The 26,977-nt window shown below is 37.9% G+C and overlaps 1 protein-coding gene across 1 annotated transcript in view; it reads left to right on the top strand.

The window, feature by feature from the left end:
* LUZP2 (leucine zipper protein 2) overlaps nucleotides 1-26,977 on the top strand; it is a 201,334-nt gene that overhangs the window by 104,503 nt on the left and 69,854 nt on the right. The window lies entirely within an intron of this gene.

Below are 26,977 nucleotides of genomic sequence, written 5' to 3'. Positions count from 1 at the left end.
ATCACTACCAAAAATAAATGGGCAATTAAGGATGCTCAACATTCCTTCAATTCAAACCATAGATAAGTTGACTTGGATACCCACAGATGCACCAATTCACACACGTTTTACATCTGTGTTTCTTTATTTCTATTAGAGAAGAAAAAAAAAAAAAGGAGGTCACGTGAAATTCTGGGGTACCTGAGATCAGTGAAGGTACATCAGAAATAATTTCAGGCCAGTGGCAAACCCCAGGAGTCACCATGATCTGGTGGGAGAGCTCTGGGTGTAGCGCAGTAGTATGACTTCTCTCGTCTTTTGAGTTACAGGAATGTAAGAAATGTTCAATACTCCATCAATCTCAGTATCTTCCCTGTGACAACGGCAATAACAAACACCGTTAAGGCAGAGCGTGTGAGCCTGCCTCACATCCCACAGCAGCTGCAGGTGCTGGGTTTGGGATGTTAGATGTATCCCTGTCTATTCCCTGTAGTACATGTTTATAAACCTGCTGTCCATTAATTTCTCTAAATCCATTTTTGATATCAGGTACCTCCACAACTTCTTACACCATCAAATTCCTTCTTACTTCGCTATTTATGTATAACTTTTTGTTTTTATGCACTTTCCTGTTCTCCCTTGAGCAAGTTTTTCTAAATTCTGAGTTGTTCCCTGTGTAGCCCTCTTAGCTTTATAGCAATTCACGGTTTCAGGGGCTTCTAACACAGCAGTTTTTAACAGCTTCTAGGCAATTTGTATGGTTTTTTCATAATTTGACCTTTCCTTTCAGAATTTCTTGCTATTTGCCTTATTTATACATCGTACTCTTTCATGAGATTGAATATCTGTGTGCTGGGTTTATGTGTGTGTTGACGTCCAGCCACAGTAGTATCTGTTATCGCACTTTGTTATCAGTTGCAAATAGTCTGCCATTAGTTCCTCCTGAACTCCCCCGAAGGAAACCCTTGAGAACAAACCAGAATAATGTCTTTCCTTGGGGGCTGTGGGGTGGCTGCAGTCATTTACTGTCTAGCTTATTTCTGTCACATTGCAAATATCTGGCACTAAATGAAGCTTCAGTCTGGTTGGTTTCTCTACGCTATATGAAGAATGAAAAAGGTTATGATTTCTTTTTTAATATCTTGGCAAATCCTTACAGAATAGATAAATGCACAGGGGAAAATTATGAAAGTATAAAAAAAATAAAGCATAAACTTTTTATATAAAAGTGTAAAAGCATAAAATTTTACTCATAAAAATAAAATTGTAAACAAAGTGACTGACCTAGATAAGATCATAAATATTTAAGGAGTTGTTTTCATACGTATCTCCACTATTGTGCCACACCTGGTTGTGATTGTGTCTGAATTTTCAGGCAAATTCTTTGACTACAAAACAGCAGAGATGATGGGTGGGGTTTTGTGAGTCACTGAGTGAACATTTTCTGAAGTACTGTATAAATGTTATTTGGGGCATCCGTGACTGAGGCTTCTCAAAAAGGCAAAAAAAGAGGTGGCATATTGAAAAAAGATAATTATTCTTAGAGGTAGAGCAATGATTAAACTAGAGATATTGGTTTAGGTGGGAAGTAGAACACATCAAATAAATTGAATTTCCAGTTTCCTGAGGTCTTCAGTGAAGAGTGTTCTAGTCTAGCTCACCTACTTCTCCTTCCTCCTTCATATGTCCAAATTACATAAGATTTAACTTTCATTCGAATGTTCCTGGAATTATGCAAAAAGATCCATCTGATTTGTGTTACTTACCTCTTTTAGGTCATAACATAAAAAACTGGGTGTGTGTGTGTGTGTGTGTGTTACTGAGGAGAAGAAAAAAGCCATGTTCTTCTCTAGGGAATTAGTGAATTAATGTCTAGATGCTCTAGAGAGAACTACAGAACCTTCCAGTACTTTCTACATATGTTTCAAACTCAATGTGGGAATAAAAGCATTAAATCTTCCAGAAGGAGTGTAATAACAAAGACATAACTACGGGAAAGAGACTTAATATCATATGCAGCAAAGAGGAAATGAGATGTAGAAAAAAATACAATAAAGATTTGGCCTTCTGTGTTTTCAAAATTGTATGAGAAGTGGTAAAGGCTTGTTTCCTCCCCACCCCCTGTACCCACCCAAATGAACCCCTCCCCAATACACAGGGTTTTGCACACCTAGATATTTAAGGGCAGCAATGATATGTATCGGAAAAAAAAAAAAAAAAAAAAAGGCAAGGAAGAACTTGATGCAAGTACTTTACAGTGCATGCATTCAGGTGATGTATCTGCCGTTCTTTTATTACTGGGCTATCCAAACACATTCACCTAGATAAATACTGGAAAAGTCTGCCCAAGTGATCTGCTTTTTGTTTGTTTCTAATTTAATCAAATTACCTGAAATATTTCCATTTTTTTAATGTTGTCAGCTTACAAAGATGTTCCAAGAGCTGTAGGAAAAGGTTGTGGTCACTGTTTGTTTTGCACTTATTTAAGGACAAAACACAGAATAGTACTTGTGATTAAAGCAGCAATATGGTCCTAGAGTGCCCTGGAAATCAGAAGCTCCAGCATTCTATTCTTGGCTCAGGCAACTAAACTTGCCTTAAGAGAAATTTGATTTGAGAGCATTGCTCAGTCCTTCTGCGCATCAGCTATTTTGTGGAAAAGGAACCAACAGCTATACCTACCCAACATCTTTCTATTAAACTTATATACTATGTTTGCCAGTTCCCTAAATGTAAGTCCACTGATATCAGGTTTTCTGGAATTTTAGTAATTGATTTTTAAGGTGTCAATAAGGACTTCATATTCTGACAGAGAGTTGACTGAATTTAAATGGTGTGATTTTGAGGAAATATATTATCTAGGTCCTGCCTCCTATCACTTAAATATAGAGTGTGTTTTTAAAAAATCTTGTTTGTAAGATTTAGTATGCTATATATTTAAATAATTGATTGCATTTTATATGTACTTTTAAAAAGTGTTATCTGCATAAAGATATATAGAGACAGTTGATGAAAATGGAAATCCTTTCATAGCTACTTTTGTCCTTTCAAATATCACCCTCAGTTTGTATTGGCAAATTGTGAGTTTTGCAGTCTTGGGCTCTTGAATGACTAAAAATAATTCCCTATTTAGCCCTGTTCTTTCAGCGCCTGCCCTACTGCCATTCAACTTTGCAATTCAGAGATAGGAATAGACAACAACAGCCTTCCACTGAATGCAGCAGCTGTGATGTAGCATTCAAGGAGAGGATGGTGTCCAGAAAGGCAATTTTCAGGCTATTCGAGGCTTTGGAAAAAAAGAGATAACAACAAAAATAGTCCCTGGTGTGAAGGGAAAAAGGTGCCAGATACAGCTCATAGGGATTATGTGTCTCAAAATCCCGTTGGTTTTAGAGGTCTCTAAGTGCTTCCTGCAATATCTGTCAGACTTCCAGCTGTAACATCGTGTGGATTGTGTTAATGTAGTCTAATAAAGGATGGTACCTGTAAACAGATAAACTCTTATTGTGAGAAGTTTCTCTTATTGAAAAAGAAACCAAGAGGTTTTGGTGGAGCTAAGAAACTTGGCAAAAATGTAGCCTAAAATAGAGTATGTATGAAATACTTTGAAAACTTTCACTTTTGGAGACAGCATGTTACAGAGTGAGCCTCTCGCTTCTACCACGTCAGTCATGTATCCATTATGGAAAATGATGCCAAAACTGCTCTAAAAATGAAGCTAAAGCAGGATTCTGTGTTAACCCTTGTTTATATCAGCAAAATCATGGGTCTTAACAATTGCGGTTTGGCATTCTTAGCTGATTGTTTTGGGTGCAACTCTGGATGTGCATGATGGATTAATTACTTAAATGAATGTCTTTTCTGCATTGATGTGTGTTGTGCCTTTTGTTAGCTTGTCATTTATTTCCTACCGGTACACTTATAAAAGCCATCTTCAGTTAAGGGAAGTGTCCTAGCTGACGTACACTTATATGCAATTTCCTTGAGATGAATGAGCCAGGAATGTTCCCTAAAAGTTAATAAATTGTGTATATTCTGTACTGAAAGGTAATGAAATCTTATTCAGCTTTGTCACATGGACACTATAGTTGCCTAACATTAGTCTTAGAAGTGTGTATGAAAAAAAAAAAAAAGATTCTCTTATTTAAACCATTTAATTACATTTGATTAGATGAGAAATGACTGTCCAGCTCCTCATATCACCCTTGGGCAAAGTGTTTTACAATATCTCTCTGTATACCTACATTAAGGTATATTAATGTCTTTACAGATTTTATTTACAACAATCCCATGTATTTATAAAAGTTCATCTAGTGGTTTATACCAAGCAATATATGTCTTTGCTCTTTAGGCTGTGGCAGAACTTTTTAAAACATGAATTACATAGATGAAGTATAGTAGTACAGGCAATACAAAGTAAACGGGGAGTGGGAAATTAATTTGACCATAGCTCTCAGGATTATGTGTTCTTTTTGTTAAGAAGCACAGTTTTAAGTAACTACCTTGTAAACAATACTTTTGCTCTATTCATGTATAAATTGTTGTTATAGCTTTAGCGTTGAGTAAATCATCCCAAAACAGAATTTTCTCCAATCTCTCTGTGCTTAGCTGCACTAATGAAAGGTAAAGTCGCACCAGTTTAAAGTCTCACCTGATCTATTGGGGATTTCATGCCCTGCAGGGTGAATTCGGTTGAATTGCATTGAATTATGGTGGGGGGAAAAAACCAACAACAACAAAAAAAAAAACCACCAAGAAACCTCCTTTAGTGAAGCAGAAATGAAATTTTAGGGCTTTGAGACTGTGTGCTTGTACTATCCTATAAAGGAGGACATTGTAGCTCTTCGCTGTCCATACTCTGCAGATAAAATTTAACTTTTTTTTTTCTAAGTATAAAAGTCAGTCCCCCTGAGAAGAAAGCTGGGTAAAGTCCTGTTCCTCTCTGGGGCACTGCATTGGTTCTACAATTCAGAAGAAAACATCCACAGGTGTCAGAGACAGGGGCAGTGCCCAGGGGAAGGTGAAGGTGAGCAGAAAGGTTACAGGAGAAGCTGCAGATATCATATTCTGCTGAAGGGCTCTGAATTCAGTATTGCTTCTTTAGTGATTTACACCCTCTTTTGAAGTAAAAAAAAAAAAAAAGTCCTATTTTAAAAAACAGTTTTCTTAAAATTGTTTGAGGTTTTATACTGAAAATGATAAGGAAAGGGTGGAAATGCAGTTTAGTCAGTTGAAAATGGTTCTTGGGGGGCAGTATATGAGATCATACAGAAAACAGATCCTACTGCATCAAAAATGTCAATGAGATATATTTATAGTGATACAGTAGCAACTGCAGTGAATGTTAGAATAAGCTTTTGTTTATAAAAGTATTGTCTTCCTGACCTTGTAGACCCAGCGGTGTCTCAGTTCTGCTGAGTGATAATCAGAAACAGAGCATCAATTAAGGAAATGTAATGGATCTGCTATGTCTGGACCCCTCTGAGAGAGGGACCACTACAGTTTTTTGGATTCTTCATTCATTCTTTAAATCTAGAGCCAAGGATAGGAGAACCTGATTTACAGCCATTAACTACTAGAAAGTTTAAATGTTTAAATAAGAATGTTTAGGTAAAATGTATCCTTAATGAATAAGAACATTAAAAATAAAATGTATACCTACTAGGGCTCCCGTTCAACCCGCACTTAGCCACGATGTTTAGAAAACTGTCTGCTTGGATTTTGCCCAATATTCTTTGTCTGTCATCTTTTCAATTAACTGAACTATTGAAAATCATAGCGGCGTTCTTTTGTAATCTTACTGAAGTTATTCTGATGTCTTTACTCAATTTTCCCATGCTGCTTAGGACACTATTAAACTCTTATTTCTGACATCCTACTTCATTAAGTCCAGAGGTCCAAAATGGGTCTGAATTCTTTACGTTTCTTACTCACCTAGTCTCAATAACAGGCTTTGTAGCCCTGAAGCTTAGTCTTTTGCAATTGTCATTTGTAGCACAATATCATCAATGGAGAAAAGAAAGAGTAATTTCCAATCTCTGCCTTCATTTCCTTTCATAGGAAGTTGATGCTGGTAATCAGTGCTCCTGGATACTGGTGCTGTGTAATACAGTAGTGTGTAAGGTAAACTATAAGCATTTGAAAGACCACATTGTATAGGCCTTTGGGATAAGGGAGGTGCTAGAGTTCTCTGATGATCCATTTAAGTTTGTTTTTATGCAAGTATGATCAGTAAGTTTGAAACTTAAGGGTTAAGAATAAAAAGTCCTAGGGGTTCCTTCACTACATGTTACTTCAAAAAGGCAGCAAAACATGAAGTATGAGAGATTGTCTTGAAAAATAAAGTTTAAAAGAGCTGGATTCTGTCATTTGCACACACAACTCTCCGTGACCTCTGTTGCAGCTTCACCACACAACAGGGGCAGCATGAAACCTGATCAAAATCTTTGATCTTTGAACTTGTACGGAGAGTTTTGTCAATGTTAGTGTTATCCAGGTCAGTGTTTTCCAACATTACAGATCTCAAAGGCAAGGTGGCTCAGAGCCAATCTCCAGAGAACTGTAAGCATAGGTGAATTTTTATAATTAATGTAAAACTTTCCCAAAAGCTAGCGTAAATTTTGCCAAACAGGAAAAGGAAAGTGCTGATCAAATTTATTCATGTTATTCAGACAAGTGGAAAAGTGTGTTGTTAGTACCAAAATGTTAAAATTACCTGCTGGAAAGACGACTTAAAAGGAAGTAACAATGTTATATGTGGGTAAAAAGAAGAATGTAAATCGATGCTGCAAAATCTTGAGTAGACACGATTGATTCTTATCCTTAGATGAAATACTAAAAGAGCACTTGATAATCAAATTTCCATGGTTCATTTAAAAAAAAAAAAAAAAAAGAGAAGGCAAGCTGTTTATTTCGTCATTGCAAATAATGTTATCAATTACTGATGTTTGTCATTTAGGATCAAATAAGAGGGATCACTCCTGAGGAGCTTGGATTTTGCTCAAAAATAAATTTGGATTATTTGAGTCATCCAAATTCAGTATCAGAGTATTCTTTGCCTCTGAAAACACCACACGGTACATAATAGCATAAGAATTTATAAACGTATATATGACATGAAAATGCACTTGGCTTATTAATTTAAAACATTGCTTGATAAAGTCATGTTGCACCTGGAATGCTCCTGTCCTGGCCTAAGAGCTCTCCAGGGGCAATGAAGCTCATACTACTAGATTAGTTGGCAGGGACATGGCTCTTGTACTTATCACTAGATTTCCATGAAAGTCAATAAGAATTTAGAGAAAAAAAGACCCGCAAACCCCAAATTGATCATATTATGGTACACCACACAAAACTTCCATTGATTTCAAGGGAGAAGGTTTAGAGTGTTTGCATTTTTTTAGGATCATACTGTGTAATACAGATGTTTATTTGCCAAGATCAGTGGGAGAGAAAGTGATTTTTTAAAAATATTTGTTATTTAGAGATTTAAAATAAACTGGACTGTTCTAATTTTTAGTCAAGATGAAGTGTATCTGGAAAATGTAAATTTTTTATGGTGAGGTATTTTTTGACTGTGGGTTGATAGCCTATTATAAAGTCCTCTCCTGAGACTCATCATCCTCTAGTCTTAATTGATCAAACTGAATACAGTATTTGGAATTATAATTCTAATTATGTATAGGTATTCAAAGAGGATAAGAAGATAACAGTAATAAAATACTTCATTGATATTCATGTTAGACTTATTCTAGAAAAATCTCACATAAAATTCCTGGGTTTTCGGTCATGTTACTACCTGAGTTAAGGTGTCACAGAATCACAGAACGGTTTGGGTTGGAGGGACCTTTAGAGCCCATCCAGCCCAACCCCCCTGCAGTGAGCAGGGACATCCCCAGCTAGATCAGGTTGCTCAGAGCCCCGTCCAGCCTGGCCTGGAACGTTTCCAGGGATGGGGCATCGACCGCCTCTCTGGGCAACCTGGGCCAGTGTTTCACCACCCTCACTGTAAAAAAAAATTTCCTGATATCCAGTCTGACTCTACCCTCCTTTAGCTTAAAACCATCACCCCTTGTCCTGTCACAACAGGCCTTGCTAAAGAGACTGTCCCCATCTTTCCTACAGCCCCCCTTTGAGCACTGAAAGGCTGCAATAAGGTCTCCCCGCAGCCTTCTCCTCCCCAGGCTGAACAGCCCCAGCTCTCCCAGCCCGGCCTCGCAGCAGAGGGGCTCCAGCCCTCGGAGCATTTCTGTGCCCCCTCTGGCCCCGCTCCAACAGCTCCATGTCCTTGTCTGTACAAGCTGTTTGGCTGTAATGTGACCCCACCATGTTGTTCTAAAAGAAGCAGAATCACATGAAACTGGCTTTTCATGGCAGCAAAAACAATTTATTCTCTTCTACTTTGCATTTATTTCAGCCTGAAACCCTGGAATATTTTCAAATGCAGACATTTTTGTCTCTGCAAAATAATTCAGCAGTCTTAGGAGGGATGTTCAAAGTTTGTTCTACTCCAGTACTTATGTATCACTTTTCCTAATGGATGCCTCAGCCTTGCTAGCGAATTGCTTGCCTTAAAAATGTGAAAATATTGATTGTGCAGTGCAGTGGGAATGAAACACACTCAAATTTGACTGGCCTCTTCCTATAAAATCACTGCAGCAGTTCACTATGTATTACTCTAGTGACAGGAAATAGTTCACCCTCAGTGTCTAGTCAACCTCATACTGAGTCTTAAATGTAGGAATTGTGCTATTCTTGTCCCAAACTTCCAGTTTTCTCTTATCCAGAAACATTTTAAGCAATTAGTTCTGGAGTCTTCTCTCTTTAAGCATGGCATAAAACAAAAATTGTAAAAATGCCAGGTTCCTATGGTTCACCCACAAGCTGTGCTGTCCTTTAATGTACTGTGATTATTTTCTTTCAAATGTAAAAATGTGTTTTATTTAAGACTATAAATTTAGTTCTGTGTATCAGGTGTCCACTTCCTGGTCGTGTGCATGGGTGTTTGTGCATGTGTGTGTATTTGTGTGTACTTTTAAGTAAAAAAGACATTCTTTACATATAGATTCAATACATATTTATGCGTGTACGAGAACATAATGTGATGTTAAAAAATAGCTTAAAGGTATGAAAATGCCGTTGATTCACTGAAAACTGTAACGGCTCAGTTTCTCTGGATGTGCCCAGGAAAATTTTCTCTTTCTAGTATTGATCCACAGATCTTATTTCTTATATCAGAACTTTAGATCTTTCCATGTAGCTCTTAAATTATTCTGTTTGTGGCAGATTTTTTAGTCCTTATGTAAGATAATTTTTCAGTTGATTTCAGTGGAGTGTTGCTCGCTTACTGAAGGAGATATTTTGATCTTAAATTCAAAGTACTTTGGCATAGCACCGAGCTAGAAGATCCGTGTTTTCCAAATCAGACTCAACCATTGTCTCAAGTACTAATCTATGGAAATGCATCCCTTCAGTCTTTTTTGAAATGGTATCTGCCTGCCATCCTTAATTTTGGCAACGGACGGCTGGTATTCTGCAAGAATAAGTGCCTGTAAATGTGAAGGATTTTATGCCAGGGTCCATACTGAGAGGCAGGCTACCAGGACAGAGTTCTACTTGCCCAGTAAAATAACTTTCTGGTGGAAGACCATGGGATGTGCTGTGCTGTGCACCAGTGGGCATGGTACACTTCAGCTGTATGGGTGCTGTGCCACTGGGGGACATGAAAAGGGGTTTGGGAGGGTTTCCTATGTAGAAAAATCCCCCGATATAATAAAAAGCCAAAAAATAAAGTGTCTTTGTAAGAAATAGAATAGACACCAACAACTTCCTTCTGTTTGGATACGTGTTCTTTTTGGCTGTGTACTTGTGTTTTAAAGGCTGTATTTTGTAACATGTGAGACTGTAGAAAAAATTGTGATAAAAAAGGATGTTTTCCTTTTGGGATAAATGCAGGTGGTACGATTATCTTTCCTTAATTTCCACTTTGTTGATTTCTGATAAGAAATAGCTTTCCATTTGAGCTGATGGACAGCAAGAATTATTGGATATTAGAGACAGAAAAAGAGTTGTGTAAAATAAAATTCCCAGGAGACATGGGGTGATGCCTCACTTGATGGCTAGCTTCAGCTTGGCCTAAATGAATGAGCAGTAGACGGATGGTCATCCAGCCTCTCTGCTTGTATGCTGCTGTGCTGCTTCGGTAATCACAGAGGCCAGATGAACCCGATTAAGTTTCTGAGCTAATTCCCATGTATTGTCTGTATTAAATCAAATGCTTGCTGTGCTGTAAATATAACTTTTTTTTTTTTTTCTTCTGCTGCATAGAGTCTGTAGGCAGATTAAATTTAATGGACTTTTCTTTTCTCCCTGAATTCCCAACAGCATAACTGGTGCTTTTAGAAAATCTTTTCTTGCTGTGCATTTGAGTGTTACAACCATGAGCTTTGTGTATTTGGCTTGGCCGATGCTAGGCGCTTGGCATTTAAACTGTAGATTTTATGCTGATGAACTCCAAGTCTTAGGAGAAAAGAAGTGAAGATCTGGAACCTGAGAGTTTGCCAAAAAATGGACCAAACTAGATCAAGGAAATAGGAGCACCCAGGCATGAAATTGATATCCTGTAGCTGTTCAATGGATGCTGGTTAATTTTGGGTAAAACATGTAACCTGCTATTTACCAATGCTTCCTTCCTATAGTTGATGTCTGTCTTGTTGAATCAGGGTGGGGATTCACTAAGATCTCTGTTGGGGCAGCAATTAATTCTTATTATGAAATCCATTTTTTTGTCTTTTTTACAATGCTGTCACCTTATTTTAATTTTACAAGAAGATAAAATGTGACATGGAAATTCATTGTGAAGAGCACATTATTTTTAGCAAAAATGTAAATATGACATATCAAAGAACCAGTCAAACCTAGAACTGCTGAGGTAGATATAAGGATGTAGTGATTCAACACTCTTCATGAACTACTTCTGCAAGGTCCCCCTGCCTGTAAAGTGTGCCTCCTTGGTACATTCCACAGAATCAGGTTTTATTTTTTGTTAAGCTTCTTGCTGCTCCTTTAAGCATCATTTCAACAACACACAAGAATTGGCTCACTGAACTGGCTCATATGATTGTAGTTAATTGCATCCTTTTCTGGGTCACAGGGTGGCTGTTTTTCTGTGGCTGCAAAAAGAGAAAAAATAAAATTTCTTGAACTTCCTATTGTTGCAACAAGCAAAAGCAGATCTAGTTTGATTGCTAAATATGCACAGCTAAATCAGAAGCAGTATTATGGCATTGCGTTTGACCAAAATGCTTGCTTAGGTGGAAAACACATTGTAAATATTTTTCTCTTAATTGATGCAGATTCCTAGTGACTGTTGCCGACTCTTGTTTTCATCATTTGGGTAAAGTCCCAATTTATTTACATTTGAAAGAGGCAAGTGTGTATGTGCAGTCCATAGGAATATTATTTGCATTACACTGCTTACTACGACTTACATCCTCTGCACAGAGCAAGTACAGTGTAGAAAACAGTCAGCTGGGTAGCACTTTGTCTACTACAGATTGCAGGGTTGCTATGTGCTCTTTAAAATTGTTCTAAAATAACCCAATTGTTGTGTTGGTTTAAGCTTAATGAATGATTTAGGAATCAGTAATTCTAAGTTAATTATTTTAATCATTAAACAGCCCACACTTTTTCCTTTGGAGAATATTTGATTTTCCTTTAGTCGTTCTGGTCTTTCTCATGTAACTAGAAGTAGTTCTGCAAATGTTAAAAGGAAGGAAATTAAAATGTAACTTTGCCCTAACTTTTGGGGTTTTTCCTCTGTTATTGTTAGTGACGCTCTAGAGTCTATGTTTCCAGATCTAATTTGGATTTCTTTTAAAGAAATATACTTTTTTTTTTTTTAATAAGCTCAGGAACAGGTGGTCTTATTTTACAAATATCAGTCTAAAAACTGTATTAGTACCTACTAATTTTAATAAGCCACTAGTCAAATCTGCAGCTGTATAACTCTTCCACTCTCAGGCTGCAGCAGAGGTGATTCAGCCACCTTGAAGTCCCAACAGAAGTTTGTGAAGTATTTGGACAGTGAGACCAATTCAGTTTCATCTGTTGAGCTTTGCTTCAGGATCTCTAAAGTACACAAGTGTTTGCTGATTCTCTTACCTGGTTAAGCCATGGTATCAGTATCTCCTCTGGGATGGATGCCTTCGCTGCAGCGTGGGTGATGATAGCTCGGTTGGCTAGTCTTTGCTAGCCCTGGTCACGATGCTGATTCTTCTCTGCTTTATTTTCCCCTTTCCTTACTTGCCAAGTACCTTGCTTCTCTGGTTAATCAATTATTCCAAAGAACAATCAGCAGGACCAATTCTTCTTAAACAATGTAAAATGAGATGTTATCCTTTGTGTTAAATATAACAAGTATAACTGGGAACAGGACCACATACCTGCCTGGCTTGGCAGATTTAATATCTACATCATAATTATGTCATGTCTTGGCTGTTAGTATTTCAAAGCGTAGTTACTCATATTTGCCAGAAATATAAGTCTATGAATCTATGAATTTAAATCCTCAACTTGTGGGAATTTGGAATGACCCAGCTTTATCATCGATGTAGGATTCGGATTTTGAGAAATAATTATGGATTCCAAGACACTTAGCTGTTGAGCATTAAGTTCATTGCTCCTCTGAAAATCCAGCTGCGTTCGGAAATATTGAAATATATTTTGCAGATAACATACCACTGTTAAACAGTATGTGTAGTGAGCTGTAGCTTTAAGAAGCACTCAGGAGAAATACACCTTCCATGACCTAGAGCCAGATCTCTAAGATAGTTCTGAAAAGTATATGAGCATAAAAGTTATTAGATTTGCTGGGCAGATGCATTACTTAGATTGTCTGGCTATGACTGACAGACCAATATTCTATTGATAACATCGGAATGGGTAAATTACATTTTTACATCCTTTCTTTTCCAAGACAACTATTAATGTGAAATCTGCTGAATGTTAAATTTGCTGTCTTGTCCAAACCTATTAACACTTAGTTTCAACTACAATAAAAAAGAAAAAAGCTAATAGGTATTGAAATATAAAGTATGGTTGAATAAAAAAAGGATGAAAAATTAATCCTGCACAGATCTTTGTGGGTACTCTCTTAGCAGTAAGCATCCTGAATGTTTATGCATTTGGTGCAAAGCGGAAAAACTTTTATAGAAGGGATTCAAATTTCTATACTTTTTCTTTCATGACCCTAAAATACCAAAAATTCCAGGATTATAGCACCCCTTTGAAAAGATGGCTATGTGAGTATTGGGTCTGCACTCATTAAGAAGCCAGGCTTAGATCTTCCACAATCTCAGTGGGATGTGACACGACAGCTCTCATTTTGTGGGTCTGTGAGGTAACGGTGAGCTGCTGAACCGCTGAACGCAGGGGAGGCTGAGACCTGCCCAGAAGCACTGTGTTAGTAATACAAGGTTTTAATACCATGGTTTGAAGGGCTAGAGAGCAGAGAGAGAGAAGATGAACAAATGTTTATGTATTTAACGCATTTGAAATATTTACCTGCGTGGTTGTAGCTTTTTGTGTGTGACTCGTTTACAACTTGGATTTTATACAATGTTGAAAACCACAAACCCTAATAAGACCTGTTCTCTGATACTTGCTTAGCATTAAGCCAGTGTAATTCATTTAAGTAGTTTCAGTTAAACTATCTGACTTTACAGCAGCTATTTGGATTCATATTGAAGAAAATACAGACCTCTTGCACTGGTTTTGTGGTTATTGTTTTTTCTCAACTCTTAATAGCTTATTTCGCTGTTTTCATGTCACTCCAGAATCTGCACCTAAAGAGCACATAGTTGACGCACTTGGTCTCTTGCTTTCTGTGTAAGCCTTTTCCTCTAACAGTGGCAGTAAACAGTACCGGTATGTTTTACATCATTTACCTCTCCTTGCTTTTGTAGAGGAGGTGTCGCGCATATCTCTTGCTTCTGCGTGCACGCACACCTTTTTTTTTTTAATGTATTGTAGGGATAAATAATGTGTATTGGTCATTTACTCTGCTTTGCTGCTTTTTCTGCTACTTTATTCGGATAGCAGAGCCCTTTAGGATTGTGAAACCTTTGATGTTGGGGGAATGCTACAACAATGTTCTCCATGGTTATAGCTGCATTTGCCAGCTCCTGGAGTTGAAATCTCAAGGCTGAGTTACAAATTTCATGCAGCTGCATGAAAATTTCAGTGTATGTTAATTCAAGGCTCTCCACAGGAGTGATGGACCTGGTGCATAGTTGTCTTCAATCACCAGATGGACAAATTAGTTACTTCCTCTCTCCTCCTTTTGGTCTTACAGCTTTGTTTTGGTTTATACATAGCTTTGTTATCACTTGTCATGTCAGTGTGTACTTGGTGAGGTTTGCCAGCACTAACTGATGTCTGGGGACTGGGGATGTGTTCCGTTCAAGGGTGGCATTGCACGTACTGATGCAGTCCTCAAAGGTAGAATATCTGGCTGAGTCTCTCTTGGTTTTCCTGGTTCTCTTCTGGTTTTCTTGGTCTTTCTTAGGATAGATTTGCCTTCATTTTATTTTGGGATATTCAATATTTTAGTCCCAACCAGATGAGTTTTTTAAAGGATACGTGATAGTTCTCCAGATGCATCAACATTCTTAAATGTTTCCAATCCGTCAGCATGTCAAGTTTTCTCATCTTAGCTCTCAATCCAGAAGGAATCTGGAGGAAGTGCAACTAGGCATTAATTCTGACGTAGTTTTATGCATCAGTTACAACATTCAGCAAAATATTTTGCATCATGATAATTTCAGGCAGGAACATAAACTTTCCTTATGCACTTTCATAGTCCTCTGAATATTTTAGTGGCTTTGATGTTGAGACGAGACAAGTGGAGAGCTATCTCTTTCTTACTCCACAGATTATTTTTTTTTGTTCTATTTTTAACATGAAAGGTCTTTTGAAGGTTTAGTTGAATCAATATCAAAATAATTGCTATTGTGATTAATATGCCTATATTGCATACAGAAAAATAACACAGATCATAAATCTAGAAAACGGCAAGCCTCTGTTTCTCATAAAGTGTGTTTCCAGTCCTAAAAATACATTGCCAATGTACATAGACTGCACTTAGGCAACAGAAAACACAGCCAAACAAATTTTGTAAATACCATTTATCAAACTATTGACTTAAATAAAATTTTGAGTGATAACATATTGGCAGTTGATAGTGATTTTCATGCAATGATTAAAGTAAGGAAAAGCAGAATTATAAAAAGTTTCCATCCTCAAACCACTCTCCTGTGCTTAAAAGACAGAGGGGTCTCTAGCCTGGAAGGTAAGAGTGTAGCGTTCTTTTACTGGTTGTATTTTTTACCGAAGTATGCTTTGTGCACTAAATATTTTAAACTGTGATGCCATTCAAGGACAGATGTAAAATCATGCAGTTCAATTCAAACTTATTCAGAGAAGATTTAAAATACTTTGGTAACACAGCTTTCAAGGTCAGGCCTTGAAAGCAAGGTCTTTTCATTTCTAGCTGATATAGAAGGAATAACTCCTTAGTCCTCCTTTGCAGATACTGGCTGCTGTCAGGAGGTGAACACTCAGTAAATCCTACAATTACCATTGACATGCATGTTCTGTTCTCTCTTATTAGGTCTTGCCGGTCTTGCCATGCTTTCCAAATAGCTTTCACTTAAATATGTAAAGCAAGGGGGGAAAAAACAACCCAGTAGTCTCAGCAGGAAATCTATACTCCTCCCCATGGCCACCATGAGCAGCTGTATACATGGGCCATCGTTGGTAGATGGAGTATCTGGGAATATTCAGCAGTCCATTTGACTAGGTGATGGCTCCCATCTGAAATATCTGGATCTTCCGCTCTTGAAATAATCACTTGGAAATAACGTGTGATTTATATGACCTGTACAACATTACCATGTAATTGCAAGACTCCAGATTCAACCTCAGATTATTCACGGCTATGTTTGCTGTCTATTTAAAAACACATTTTGTCTTGACACGTTTTGACTGTACGGATCGTGACGTCTGTCAGATGACTAACACATGGTCTGTGAGGTTAAGGTAGGAAAAGCATTTCCCGTCTAGCATCTTCTTCTGTGTATGTATAGAGTTGAATGCGTACAGTTTAGCATTGATATCACAAGCCTGTTCTTTCTTCTTATTCATCGTTTGTCTTTATTATACCATTTGCAGTGTAACTATACGCATTGTTATTTACAAAATGCAATGTGTACATTTACACTTGACATGTTGCCAGAGTAAAGCTAGTCTATTAGACTGGCTGAAACATGGTATTTCTATTTTTGAAATTTACCTAAAAATTTAAGGGTTTTGGTCTTATCAAGACTCTTCAAAGATGCTCAAAGGATGGTTAAAATAGATCAAAATTAAATATATTCTGTTGTTTCTCCTCTCTTTGGGAACGTGAAAGTATGGCAAAGAAAGGCAAGGTGCTGTTCTAGGGATGCTAATGCAACGTGCTAAGCATTGCAAAATAGCTGGACTCATGGCTGAGGTTCTGACATAAAATGCTAATAGTAACTTGAGCTGAATGGGTTATGACCTAATTTAGGAAAATATGTTTAGAGGAAATGTTGGTATCAAGCAGTCTGAAACTTGTTGCAGAAGCAGCATGGAACAAAATATTAAGTTAATCAAGAATTACAGAATGTTTCTTTTGACATTTAAATACAGTAAATGGCTCCAGTACTTTGAGGCAAATTACTTTTTGCAGCTTGCACATCAATGCAGCTGTTCAGAGAACATTATCAATAGTAGATGAATTTTGGAATGTGCACAAAAGCAGGATGCCAGGAGATAACAGTAAAGACTAACAGGTTGGTTAGAGAGGAAACGACTTCTTCGGATATTGCCTTGCTTTTCAGTGTATATTAAAAGATATAGCAAAGTACCAATAATCCATTTTTCTGAAAAAGGAAGCACGTGCTGTGCTTGTGTAGGTGCAGTTCATTGCCAAATTTTGGAGGTATGTCTTTGCCAAATGTTATAGCCTGTTGGGCAGAGATTCAGAGCGGAAAACAACACATGTGCTTTGATGCTTTAAATATTTGGGGTTTTGTCCTTCTTAATATGATTCGGAATTGCACTCTGTGTAATTTTACAGTTACATAGTACAACCATTGTCGTTTATTCTATATTGTCTGAGGTAAAAATTCCCCTTGGCCTTTGCTGAACATCAATACTGAATTGAGTCACCAACATAAAAAAAAAGTGATAGTTTATCTAAAAGGAAATATGTTTTGTGGGAATAATTTCAAAGAACTTTGCATTGTCACATAAAATACTTATAAAAATGGCTATTGTGTTAGCATTGTCATAAGAAAATATTTATTTTATAGTATTAAATTGCGACCATTTTAGGGCGTGACCCCAAGTCTTGCAGAAGCTCTCCTGTGACTCTGAGATATTCACTCAAGTTCCACATTTGTGGCAGCACTGATGAAAAGGAGATATTCCTGCCAGAAATAGGAATTGATTAGCAGATGACCAGGCAGATCACCTTCTATTCCAGATGTTCTTAGAGGAAGGATGTCCCATACCCTCTTGATTGATTAAGCTGTCTTAGAGGCACTAAGAAATGTTGGTTTCAACTTTTTTTTTATGATGGTTTTTAACTGCTGGAGTTTTTCACTGAAATATTATCTATTTTTGGTTTTTTGTTTTTTTTTTTTTTTCATGAAAATATTTGGTGGGTTTATGGATATGTCATTTACTCTGAGAAACCAAAGAAGTCTAAGCTGTACTCAGAGCCTTTTTTTATTTTTTCATAAGAATGCTTAGCGGTCCATTATAAAATATCTGCATCTCATGTTACTGTACTGAGCTTGAATAGGGGGAATTGCTTTTCAATAACCTAGAAAAATAGCTCAGTTTAAGCTTAGGATATACTCCTTTCCTCATCCCTTCCCAAGAGAAGGAATCCTGGCATAAAAAGGTAGGTTAACTATCATGGGTAGGTCAATGATTCCTGAAGAAATAGTGTTAATGGCTCAAAAAATGTTTGTCAGGTCCTCTGAATTAGATTCTACTCCTGACTTCTCTTCATCGTGCTGAATGACCTTTAGGAAATAAGTAAAGATCAATGATGATTGCAGTAGAGTTCTGTGCCATTATAGGAAGAATACCCCTGATTACCTATGCAAACTGTCCTGTGCCTACGCTTGCATTAAGTGAGATATTTTTAGTAATTTACTCCATGCTACTTTTAGATGGCACAGTCTTCCTGCTAATGCAGCCAGGCTGCTTCAAGGCTGAAGATATCTCATCTCCTGCCAGCTTCAAACACAGGTAGAGCTTGTGTTTTTACCTGCACTTGATATAGTAGGGCAGTGGATGGTGTTTAGCTTACGCTTCTGATGTTTTGAAGATACATGGATGTGGCTTATGGTTTTGCTGCACATGCTGGCTGTGGTAAACTGTGACCATGATTTGCTTAACAAGATATAAAATAATGTGAACTCGTTTCTGCTTCATCTGTTCCAAAGATGAAGCCAGCATTGCATAGCCTCCTGATATGAACTCTACCCTTACAGAAGTCTCACCTTTCAAAACTTGTAGCACTGGTGACAGTGGCTGCATACAATTTGTGAATTAAAAATAATATTGTAGAAAGTGCTTAAATATCTGAACATGGAAATGATTGTGTTCCTGGAAATCACTTTGTGTTCTGTAAGTGGGAAAAGACCCATACCAGGACAGAGGCAAGAAGAAGGTATTACCCAGTACCTGTTATGCAGGTACTTGTTGCTCAGTATATTGAATGAGCACAGCGTGGTGGAAATACGTTTAATATGTGAATCGGTCCAGTAAAACTGCCTCAGGGATATCTGTTTCCTGATTGACAGATATTGTAGTAGCTTCTTCAAAAGAGCTGATACAGATTTCAGATGTCTGTAGATCGTGTGTGCAAAACTTTTTTTAATTAAATACATTGGCCAAAAAGTTCTGTAACAACAGATACTCAGTGCACTGCTACTGAAAGAATTCAGGAGACAGAGCTTATTAATATTAAAGTGAACTTGAGTGATATGACTCCACAGAGAGCAGCATAAATATATTCCTTAGTCATCTCCTGCCCTTCTCCTTTCATAACTATGCCATTTATGTTTTATGACAGACGTTGACAATTCTGGGATGCAAATGTGCAAGGATCTAAAATACGCTTAATGCAGCATTTCATCCCCTGCTGCTGGTACAGCAGAAAAAGTGAAGTTGTAGAGCCGAATGTAACCATTATGACTCTTCGCTCTTCTAGTGATACCGGAACTTGGTTTTTTGGAAGTCAGAAATCCATATTATCTTTAAATTATTTTTATTTACATGTTTGGTCACATTCAGAATGCTCTTCCTTTCTGTCACCTTGCCTTAACAGAGCTCTCACTGAGAAATTTTTTTTTTAAAGCCTAACCCACAGCTTGCAGCAGCACCAGCTTCTTTTCACCATCCTGTTCACAAATGTTGAACAAATGAAAAGAAGGAGCTTCAGGCGAACATCCGCCTAACTAGGTGTTCTGCTTTATTGATCCCACAAACCATCCCCAGGGCACGCTGCCATGCCTGACAAAGGGAAAGATCAAGAGTTGTTAGGTTTCTTCTCTAGATAATCTTGCATGGCACAGGCAATTACCCGTCATTTCAGATACACATTCTGTAAAATGGGATTCTTTATTTAATATGCTGCTATGTTTTTAATTAGAATATCTGACACAGAATTATAAAATCACGTTTGCTTTCCTGTAACTAAGTGCTGTTGAAATGACGGAAAGGTGTAATTGAAAATTTAATCAAGCCAAGAAATATTTTTGTGCATTATTTTCCCATCATGAGCTATCTTTACTCAATAGATAAGGAAAATAAATGGCCCCAACCCCTTACAATCCAAAAGAAAAAACACCATGGGAAAAAAGAGGTGGAGGACATCTTGTGCTTCAGAGGCACAGAAACATTAAAAAGTTGAAATATATGAAGATTCTGAGAAAAGAGCATGTGCGTAAGGACGGCTAGATCAAAGATGACTGACTCTTTATTTGCATAACGATATTGTTATGCAAGAGATGAAATGCATTTTTTAGCTCTAGAACATGTTCTGACTGCCTCTAAGGAGCCGTTGTAGGCAGGCTCACATTTACACCCCGATCAGGTCCGTATTTAGGATGGAGACAAATCTCAACATGTGCTACAATTTTTTCCTGTGTTATACTTCCCAGGTTTTTTGCATGATCAGGTAAGAATGTGACTAAAAATTTACTGTCTGTAATGGATCCAATCCAACATGCTGCAATGTCTTACCTCGTTATGACTTTATATATATATATATATATTTAATCACCTCCCATTTAATTTTAGAGAAAGAGATTGGAAATAGAACCCAACCAAATATGCAAAATGTGTACTTCTGTTATTGTTATTCTGTATCTCCTTACTCTGGTTAAGTTAACATTGGGCTGCCATTGTTACAGCAACTGTTTTATGATGCAGCAATACAGTGGTTCTAGCCATGGCTACGAGATGTCTTCAGACAGCCTCATGCCGCTTCACTAGTGCAAAGCAAATGAAACTTCCTTAATGGAGAGATCCGGAGGTGATGCACAGCAGTAGTAGAGGCTACCTGCAACAAACTTTGAGGAACGCAGGACATGAGTAGCAATGGTGCGTATGGAAGCAGTTGTCTGAAGTTATCGGTGTTTTCCTCTGGCAAGTGTTGGCTGATAATGTACAGATAGAAGAAAGTGGCATTGCATTTCAGTTTCACACAATGGGATTATATGGGGCACAACTGCAGGACATACTGTGTCTCAGACATCAGGAATTGCTTATTTGCTAGAGAGGAGACTTCGTATAAATTTGGGCTATCGCTGTGCATAATTGTCATGTATGCATAGAGATGAAGGGGTACTAACAAAATCAGTTCTTCTCTGGAGGGAGCTCTGTGTGCCTGGGTATATTTATATTTCCTGACTTCCTTTTTTCTCTCTGCTTCCCTGGAGCACAAGTTAATCCAGGTTAATGTTTTGAAGAAGTTGTGGACAGAGCAACAACAAATGAACAACAAAAATATGTGCTTCATTCACTAGATGTGTTGGTGTCTGGGCTTCCCCTGCGTGCCTGGGGACTCATGGAAGCAGTGTGTTTCTAAACAGTTGTACCTGTTACCTGTGGTACCAAACACAAAACTCTTGCAAAAAACTCAAATAGAAGAATTTTGTGTGTTGCTTATCAATTCCTTCAGCTCAGCTGGACTACCTGAAATTTAGGAGAAGAAATAGCAGGGAAGGGATAGGTATGTAGAGAAGAAGAAATGTATGCTGTTTGTTTGGCGGAGTTTGCTCTTATGTGCCTTTGTCTGAATTGTAAGAGCGTAAGACAGGGGGAGAGGTTACAGAAAAAGAAAAACCCAAAAAAAGAGGACATTAAAAGTCCAAATATGTCTAAGCTGACAGCAGCAGCAGTGTGATGTGTTTGCCGGGGTTACCCAGTTCGGCTGTCATCTTCTGGGTGTTGCATGTGCCTCCTTCAGCATGTGCTGAAGCCTGGCCATGGTGAAAGTGGGCTCTTGCCAGCAATTCAGAGCTAGGACAATGGTGCTTTCTGAGTTCGGATCCAGACAGATCTGAAAAATGTGCCGTTCATAAACTCATCATCAATACTAAAATACACTGAGTCCTTCAGCTGTTTGGCACGCTTGACCACTGAAGAACTGTGGGCAAAAGAGACTCAAACATCCTCAAAAATATCAAGGCAAACTTGTTCTCTTACAAAAAGTCGTAATGTCTTCACAGGCTGTAAAGGAAAGGTAGAACTGCAGTACTTAAGGTCTTATCTGAAAAACCTCACATAGTAGAGTGCAGGAAATTCAATTTATCTGTCTCAGAAAGATGAAGGGCTGAGCCAACCCTGCTGGGATTAAAGCAGTCACACCATTTCATGCTATATAAAACATTTTTCATCGATGTGAAATACAAAGCTAATATCCAAAACAAAACGGGTACCAATACATTGTGATATCGGATAAGTCCAGATGCTTTATTCTGGTCTGTTGCTGTCTTCTGATTTCCCTCCTAGGGGTGCAGTGAACCACGTTGGTTTAACAGGAGATGGAAAACTGTTCATCTTGGCAGTTGGCCCTGACACTCCTGCTGAGCAGAGTCTGGGGTTTTTTGTTGTTCTTGGGGTGTTGGTTTTTTGGTTAGGTTTTTTTTTTTTTTCCTTAATAGGATGTCCATAAGAGAGAAATGTTCCAATGATGAGCAGGGACTCAGCATGGTTTGATTTGCGCTATTCATCAAGGGGAGGCAGAGCCATATTTATCTTGTAAACAACAAACAACTGCTGTCAGACCTCAGATAAAATGTCTGAATTGAAGCTGATTGCTGGGAATAATTTTCTGAGAGAGAAAGTGATTTTCTTTCCTTGAACATACTTTGTGTCCTCATGCTTTCAAAGGCTAGCAGGCAAACTAAACTTGTTTTGCACTTACAATGTCTACATTGTATAGTTTGTTCATTCTGGGTTGAGATCTTGATGGTGTTTCAAAGAGTTAATACAGGTGTTTCAAATGATGAAACATAAATATAAGAGTATTAAAGCACTCATCTGCATGGCCAGAGGTCTGTGTAAGCTAACTGCAAGAAACGACATCTGAAAATCTGGGCCTTTTACATCAGTGGCATAATTTTGCCCTTCTTTGAGTAGAGTATATGATACATCAGATAAATGTTAGTCCCCATAACATGAGATTTACAATGATGATAAACCCCTTTAAACTGGACCCAGTGGTAGTTTGTCACATTTAACAATGCCTATAAACTGTGATCTTGCCTTGTGAGGTGTTTATTGTATATGTTAAATGAAGAGGGTATATTATGAAAAATACAATATGTAGCTATATAATTAATGGTTTTAATGAAATGGGTTTGCAGAAAAGGGAAAAAAACTTAAAATGCAACTGTAGAAGTTTGTTTAATGAGCTTTTAAGTGCATAATTTGTGCTGTTCTTACATCTTTGCCCAAATTTTCTAACAGGGAGATGGGAAATAAATAAATATTTTTAAAAAAAAACTTATTGAAGGAGATATGGATGGAAGGAGACCTGAATTTTATAGAGCTACGAGTTAGTAAAATTCTCTAACAATATGAAAAGAAAGGACCTTTGACATCATGGTTATTGTTTTGTAAGAATGCTAAGGTAGTCATATTTCTGTATTTTTCTCCCCTCTCTCCCCGTTCTCTGGGGAGGTGATATGCTCAGTCTGTCACAGTAGGGACTGCTGCTTTTGTAGTAATGTCCAGGTGTACCATTTGAGATGATTATTCACTCTTCAGGTGATTATTTTGGCTGGCTACTGGTCTTTGATTCAGGAGAATAAATGACAGAAGTGAAGGGATTATTTTCAAAAGTTAGGAATAGAAAGGAATATATACCTGTCTAGACAGCAAGCAAGGGTTTTTTTCCTTGGAGGCTCCAAAGGGCCACTGGCAAAGTAACTATGACACTACAGCTTTTTCTGTGTGCTTTTATATCAGTGGGAGATCTTTAGGCAACCTAAATATAGGGCTATTGTCAATATTCATATAGTGCATTCAGCTTCTGTTAAGCCTGGTAGAATTTGTTGAAAATAAAATCAGAACTCAAAAAATTATGCAAATGTTATGTAAGTATAAGAGGAAAGGGGAAGAAAAAAGCAAGGGACTGACTGACAAATCGATTTAGGAATGAGGCAGAAAGCTTTTTATCTTCAGTATGGAAGTGCTGTGAAGAATATGTTAACAAATGTGACGAGTTGTCATTTAAGAGCTCTCACTTTTTTGGAGGACACCGACAGACACTCTGCTCACGTGTGGAACTATTTCTTGAGTGTAGGTACCAGGACAGTCAGAATCAACTGCGTGGGAAGAAGCAACAGGATTCTTCCACAGGTGGCAACCACTGATAGCAGTTTTCTGCACCTGAATTTGGGAATGCACTGTAACTACTGGTGCAAATGAGTTAAAATATTTAGTACATTAAGAATTAGATTATACAGTAAGTTGGCTTAATGATATGATTACTCCAGCTAACAGTGTGTGCTATAAGCTTTCCAAGATGTTCAATAAATTAAAATACATATTTAGTTTGAATGTAATGGTACCCTTTCTCTAAATCTAAAGGGCCATATCTAATTAAAATAATTTTTCTATACAATTTCAAGAGATTATTAGACATGTTTACAGATACTTAATTCATTCCTCAAACTGTTATTGTTTTTTAAACTTGAAATGTCCAAGACCTTTTCTAGTCAAGTACTTCATAACTAATAAAATGTTTGAAATAAAAACTGCATAAAATTCTGATTAAACTTATTTGTACTTTGAAGGATGCTTAATAGGAAAATGAGAAGCATCTTCTTGAATCCCTATCTAAGACTTAAAAGTCAGAATTTCTGTCCTGATGTGATGTCGTGCCAGGGAAAGGGGAGAGGTGACTCAGATTCGCAGATCCTCTTGGTGTGAATTAAGGTGAAATGACACTCAAGGTCCATACACACACATTATTTTTACTATTTATAATCTTAATTGTGTTGACAGGGGCCCAACAATATTGTAAAGGTTACTTCTTAGCTAAAGTCTTGTGTTATCTAATTAGTTCAAGTCTTATGTTACTTATTTGTCCCAAGCCTTGTGTTACTTATTAAGAAACGGTGAAGGAATGAGGGAAGGGGGGGAGAGAGGGAGGAAGAGAGATTGACCACCGTCCGGGTTCCAGAGCTGGTGCAGCCAACAGGGGGTGTCTGGTCAGTAGGCGCACTTATTCAGGAGTCCCCCCAGTGGCACTTGCCTTCCCCCTTTTATGTCCTCCGGGCACTATGGACTGTTCCCCAGGGGTTTCTGCATCTTGCGAGCGTCTGAGACATTCCTTGGAAAGGCTCAAGGAACCTCCACCCCTGTCCCCTTATCGAGTTCATCTGGTGCGGATTGTTTAGCTCTCCCCGCTAGCTATCTACATTAGCAGGCTCGCTCCTTACCGGCGTAGGGGCAAGCCAGAATTCTCCATCCTGAATTGAGTCGGTGGTCGTGAACTCCCCCTGCTGTCTTTACCCTTCCCCTAGTTAGAGCAGTTTCTGACTGACTTCACAATTTCACACCCGGCTGAGGTGGGAGGTTCCCTTTTATCAGTCTCTCAGTCCTTCTCCAAGGATATAGTTGTAAAACAAATGCCTCCTTCTCTCTCAGCTCCCTCCTCTGCCTGCCAGATTCTGTTTTGCAAAGCTCACATGGTTCAAACAGTTCTTTGTTCCAGGGGGTTACAAGTCAGCCTTGGTGTTAAATTGCTTTTTCTTCCAGTTGGTTTCCTTCTCCTGACTCAACAAGCACTTGTAACCTAAAAATCTTATTGATTAATTGATCTGATTTTGAATAGCCCCTTTCTAGTGAACTTACAGAATGTGTACCTGATGAGACTTTTCATTTTGAAATGTTTAATTCAGAATCCCAATCAAATCAGGTTCTGCTATACTTCACATGTTTTTACTGGTATACTTCATATTCTGCTATAGAAAATTATCGCTGTTAGGATGTAAAGCTATACTTGACAGTGACACGTGATTTGTCAAGTAACATAAACACTCAAACTCTAAGCAAGACGTTGTCATCTGCCTCTGACAAGCTCCTGCTTATTATCCTCTTAGTAATTGTAACCTTTAATGCTTGCTTTTATTTCTAAAAATATTAAGTACAGATTGAATCATGACTGTTTTGCCTACATTCTGGTAAACCTGGGGTTTTTCTCTTGCTAGTAGATGGGATAATGAGACAGTATTGGTAAATCCTGTTAAACCTAGATAAATCTCCAAAATAGAGTCCATCTCCTAACTTAAAATATTTACATCAAGTTTTGTTTTTGAACTATATTCTTTGCCAGGCTACTGTGGCACAAAATGTGGAAATTGCAACAACCATCTAACACAGCGTGTGTCATTTCAAGGTGGTAGGCATTCAGTTCTTCGCTTTCTGGGTTACTATGGGGCTTTCTTAAACCAGCACATGTAGAAGTTACTTGTGAACTGCTAATGTATTAATAGAAGGTATTTCTTATACTAGCTTATGCTTGGAAAAAAGGAGATAAATGAATAAAAATGTAAGGATTATAACTCATTCTTTCTGTGGTTCTGAAATGTGGTTAGAGTCTGTTACCTAAACCAACCATCGCCAGGCTGTAGGGGGACTGGAGGATAACGAACCTGGTTAGTCAAAACAAAGTGCAAAGTACAATTCTGTAATGAAGCAGTGCCTTTGGCACATCTCTTTGGTTTCACATAAAAGATCAGCATCACCTCTTGGGGTGACGGCCAATCACATCTACTGTGTGATCACAGTCCAACATAGCTCTTTAGATGCACCCCTGGTGAGCAATAGATGTGTTGGGTGTGCTTCATCTCTTTCGTTTCTATTTGGTTTATCTTTGTTCATCTTGTATCTGCTACTCAGTCCCCTTTGTGCAGAGCTGGTTGTTTTGTTCTGTGTTTCTGCAGTGGCTAGTCCAACAAGGCACTGCTCGGTCATGAGCTACAACATAATTCTCAAATAAAGAACAAAAAGTAATCAACTGTGAGACTTATGAGAATAACATTTGTCCTCCCCCCCCACACCCAGCCCTTTGTAAATCACATTTTGTGAGGCAGAATCTGGGTTGTTGCGTTCAAAGTAACATCCCAGTTCCTTTTTATTGCGTTACAGAGCTGTGGGTGCCTGTGTCAAACAGCTGGAAAGGATTTATTGTTTCCGCACTGATGCGTATTTGTGCCTGGTAGATAACAACAGTGAAACATGTGAAATTATGTCATATCTTCTCCTTAGTTTGGGGTTGTGTAAAGGAGATTTCAAAGGGAATTTTAGTTTCTTTGCATTCGCTTCAATAAGAAAGTTTTTTTTCAATAAAAACTCCAAGCTTCTAATTGTGGAAATA

The sequence above is a fragment of the Phalacrocorax carbo genome, chromosome 5 (assembly GCF_963921805.1).
Source record: "Phalacrocorax carbo chromosome 5, bPhaCar2.1, whole genome shotgun sequence".
Lineage (NCBI taxonomy): Eukaryota > Metazoa > Chordata > Aves > Suliformes > Phalacrocoracidae > Phalacrocorax > Phalacrocorax carbo.
Note: the sequence above shows the minus strand (reverse complement) of the source record. Positions and strands in the feature narration are given on the sequence as shown.